Genomic DNA, 4781 nt, shown 5'->3' with positions numbered 1-4781 from the left:
GATTTTAAGACAGTCAGTACTGTGACCTTTACTCGTCTCTCTTCGGCTCGATGTCCCCACAGATAAAGCCTTAGAAGATTGTTGTCCGAGTTCTTCAGAGTGGTCGGATACTTTAAGAGTAGGAGTCCTTTGTTGGTCCCAGACTTGTGTTACAGGTCTACTTTGTAGACAGAACTAAATGCTTATTGACAAAAAAAAAATATGTATATGTTTAGCGTAATCAGTCCCAGCATTAAGCACAAAAAGTTTACAGAGGATAAAAAGTATATTAATAAAAGCCAGTCTTTACCCAAAGGATACAGAAAATATATTCTCGATTCAAAATACTTCACGCTTCAGTGGTAAACCGAGAGTGCCTTTTTTTAAGTTTTGTTTGTGTGTATGGGTACTTTCCCTGTATGTATGTCTGTGCACCATCTGCATGCCTAGTACCAAAAGAGGCCAGAAGAGGGCATCCAATCTGATGGAACTGGAATTACAGAGCCGCCTTGTGGGTACTGGTATTGAACCTGAGTTCTCTGACCACTGAACCATCTCTCCAGCCCAAGAAGACTTTTATGAAGTGTTTCTGGCCGACACCACAAGTCAGTGGCGGTTACTGATCCACAGTCTTTCTTGCCTTTTGCATTAATGCCCTCAGCTGGAATTACTTACAGGACAGGAGACAAACATGAGTCAAAACATATCCAGGTCTGTTACTCTCCACTTCGAGGCTTCCACCGGGTAAAAGATAAGTATCTTCATAGGAATAACTTCATATCATTTTCAGATTTATTTTCCATTTTCTCCAGAGCAAAATTTATCTTTCTTCATGAGTTCTGTTTTGATCAACTTCAGCTATTTCAGAATCTAAATGGGTGGCCATTTCTTCTAGTTCCCAGTGATCTGTTGTGGTCTTTGTTTCAAAGCATTGAGCCCTGCCTAGGTGTGATCCATTTCCTCCACCTGCCACCTCAGTTTGTCACTGACTGTTGAGAGATGCCCCAGTAGTCCTTACTGATTATGTCATCTCTGACCACAGGATCCTGGAAAGCATACTAGGAATTTGTGGCAGGGTAACGACCATCTGGTGGGTAAGGACATCTAGGGTAACCACTGGGATTAGGGAGAGAGGTATCCAAATGGGTATAGAAATTCTACCTGGCATGCCTGGCATGTAGGTCTTTGGTGGTTCTGTTTTTAGGTACAGTGAAAGGATGTAGAAATGGTGGGATGGAGAACACTGAAAAGATCCTTCTCTAAACACTGCAGTCATGACCTGAATAAGCTTCAAAAGTCTGACAGTAAATGTTTCTATTCATGTAGGTATGGAAGGTAGATCTTCCCATTTTGAACTACATGCTTCCTGTTTTGGTAGTCACTGAACTACTGGACTTAAACAAAATGGGATGGTGTCTATATCCTGCAACCATAGGTATATTGGAATATTACACATACTGCTTCCATAATACCAGGAATTGTTCTAGTAAGGTTCATTAGTTCCCTGGAACTGGCATCATTTAAAAAATGAGTCCAGTACAATTTTGGGATCTTTGTATAGAGTAATAACTGACAGTTTCACATACAGATGTCTCTGTTTATATATGGACACTCTCTCCTACAGCTGGCCGTGGGATAGCACTTACACCTTCATCTTCACAGGCAGAGCATCAGCATCCAGAGAATTGCAGAGGCTATCCCAAGCCAGCACCAAGAAAATAGAATTTTAAAAGCTGAATTTATTCTTAGAGCCATATCAAAGACATGAAAGCTATTTTTTAAAGTTCGATTCTAGCTACTCATAGTAAAATATGTGGTGAATTTTACCGAAAAAAAAAAATGTACAACCAGATTAATATGAGCTGTTGAAGTAGAAAAATCTCTTATTTTGAGCACTTATTAAGAGTCTCAAAGTTGGTTTTACAAGTTCTCACTGAACCTCAGTGTGGTCAGTGCAGACAGGAAAATATGAATTCTTTATCACATAGATTAGTGCTGTCTTAAGACATGCCAGGGAAAATGCTGTAATCATTCTAACAGCAGATGAAGCTGGCTTTTACACAGGATATTGTGATAGCACAAGGTAAATTGTTTTTAATCATTTAATCATGACTGAAGAATTTTTGAAGGCAGGGTCTCATTGTTTAATCCAGTCTGCGTTTGCATTCACCATCCTGCCTCAGCTTTCCCAGTGGTGAAATTACAAGCATGTGGACCACTTCTGACTCTTTGAATAGTGTTTTGAAGATTGGAGGCCATGGTTGAAAGAGGCAATGTCCATGACACAGGAGGTTGTTTGCTGTGTTCCTGCTCTCCTGGCTTTTCACTCTACAGTATGTTCTCACTTGGCAGGTAATTGTTTCTCACATTGCTAAGCTGATTGGGGTCTTGAACCTTACTTTCCGATGGCTGCTGAGGGATGATGACAATAAAAGGCCGAATTGCAGTGTCTCCATCAACAGTTTGCTCTCTATGTGGGCACACGATGACAAAACCTCCTGAAGCGAATCACTGTCTGACCTCAGTAATGCCAGGGTGGAAGCTTCCTGCATATGGTCAACTTCTCACACACTCAGAAAAATAATCAGTGTCTTAGACTAACTACCTTCACCAAGCAGCGTCATTGTACCTTTAAATACATTTATCAAATCAAGGACTGCTAGAATTGTAAAAGTAATAGTAGCCCTTCTAGAATAAGTTAGCTAAATTGGGCAGTAGTTTCCTTGGAGCAAGTTGATATTACTTGCTCAAGGAAGGATGAGGTTTAATCAGTGTGTCTCTATTATTAGCTGGAACTTGACATTTAGACAAAAGCAGTTTGTACAGATCAGGAAAACATTGCTTTGCCTTTCCTAAGCAATGGTTTAATGTGATGTGCTGCTCTGATGAGACACTGCATTAGAAAAGCCACCTGTGACTTCTTCCCAGCTCAATCTTGCTTCTATAGCCTTAGAAACATTTCTCAACATTTCATTTCCAAAAGTATTTGTATATGAATCCTCATTATAATAGTGTCTGCTATGCAGCCAGCCACCTGCCTCTCAGTGAAGTCTAGAACAAATCATGAGTTGAAGTGTCTGTGCCTGTTCACTTGAAAATATTAGGAACAAACATCTTTCTGACAAATGGTAGGTTATGTGCTGGGATGATGATAAGTTTGAGAAAAGCAGTATTTTCTGTGGGCCCATTGTAGTTACCAAATCTCAAGTTGTGCCAGTACCTTCTGTAAATCTTGGATGTTCCTAATATAGGCAGTAGTAGTTACAGAAAAAGAACAGGATGAAATTAAATCAGCAGTATTAGTAAGCAGTTGCTAAGATTTGATAAATGTATGAAACCTTTTTCCTAATTACTAATTCCTCAGATAAATACTCTCGTTACCAAGAGCTACTCAAAATATTGTGTAGACTGTCTCATAGATCATAGACTCTGAGATCCACAATTACTATGGAAATGTTAACTAAAATATATGAAGTGTGCTACTTAAAATTAGGTGTAAATAAGAGTGTGCCCTATAAACTTAGTGATCTTATTTCTGTAAAGTTGATTAAATCAGTAATAAATGCTGTTGAGAATTATTTAAGTGGTTGTATTTTGAGACTTACACTACTCTTAAAATGTTACTGACTAGTGTTTTTTTTTTTTTTTTTTTTTTGAACAGGTGACTTGAAGATTTAAGTTGAACTAAAAAAGTCTTGAAGTTTATCCTATTTTAAATTAAACTAGTTTAATTACACTTCAAAGTCGATTTGTGGTTTTTCAGTCTCACGCAGGATTATAGTTCTGCTTACTTTTTTGGAGATGGTAACTTATTGCCCGGGCTGGCGGTTTAAGCAATCCTGCTCCAGTAAACCTAGATAGCTGGGACTACAGGGCTGAACCAGGGTGTGCATCCAGTGTAAACATGCTAAACCTAGAGTAATCTAGTGTTGCTACAAACTTTGATTATGTACATGTTCACCAAGTCATGTTCACCAAGCACAGCTACTCTTTTCCTAGTGAACGCCAACACTATGATCTTGACCTCCTCATTGTAGGGTCTGTATTTAAGAATTTTATTTGGGATTCCAAAATCAACAAGGACACTTGATTTTCCCTCTTGTGTACCACATGACTTGTTTTCTGATGTGTAGGAAATTTTGAGTGGCTTGTGCCTTTTGCTACACCTCTCACTACAAGAGTCCCTTCCAAACGCATACCATAAACTGGGGGGGGGGGGGGGCTGTCTTGGCAGTTACATGAAAATGACATAGTGAATCACCATCTCTTGGTGTCAGCTCAACAAGGCTATGATAGGCTTTACATGTTAAATGTAAAAATAAGTTTCAGGCATGTGTTCATGGGTCCACGTTCTGTCCTTGTTGGCTGCAGGTTAAATGTATTTTATTAAACTCATGCAACCATCCTTTAGACATCTTGACAGGACACTTGTCATCTACAGAATTCACACTCAAGAACGACATGATCGAATTTTAAAGATACATGCATATATATACCTTCCCTGAAATGGTATTTTAAGTTTTCAGTTTTGTGTTGGGCTGCAGCTATAGCTATCCTGGACTACAGGTTAGACATGTTGATCAGCTGTAGAGCTGTTCCCACAGTGAATCTCTGAAACCTGTCCTTCTAAAACAGTGTTCTGGTCCTGTGCTGGCCTTTGCCCAGTACCATCAGCTGTTTAGTTCAGAGGTGGTCACTCCTACAGCAGCTCAAGGTGCATTCCTCTAATCATAAGAATAAGGAGAATGTGTTACACATCTGGAGTTCTGTTCCTTCTCTGCTATTAGACTTCCAAGCTTGGG

At 39.4% G+C, this 4781-nt stretch overlaps 1 non-coding gene and 1 pseudogene across 1 annotated transcript; one reads left to right on the top strand and one right to left on the bottom strand.

The window, feature by feature from the left end:
- Nucleotides 1-437: 437 nt before the first annotated feature.
- On the bottom strand, nt 438-2603 carry LOC118569389 (annotated as a pseudogene).
- LOC118570164 lies at nt 2391-2505 on the top strand. The gene has a single exon (XR_004943157.1). It is a non-coding gene; the product is annotated as a small nucleolar RNA SNORD89 (small nucleolar RNA).
- Nucleotides 2604-4781: the final 2178 nt, after the last annotated feature.

The sequence above is a fragment of the Onychomys torridus genome, chromosome 18, assembly GCF_903995425.1.
Source record: "Onychomys torridus chromosome 18, mOncTor1.1, whole genome shotgun sequence".
Taxonomy (NCBI): domain Eukaryota; kingdom Metazoa; phylum Chordata; class Mammalia; order Rodentia; family Cricetidae; genus Onychomys; species Onychomys torridus.
The sequence above is the reverse complement of the archived record's forward strand: the minus strand, read 5'-3'. Positions and strand labels throughout refer to the sequence as shown.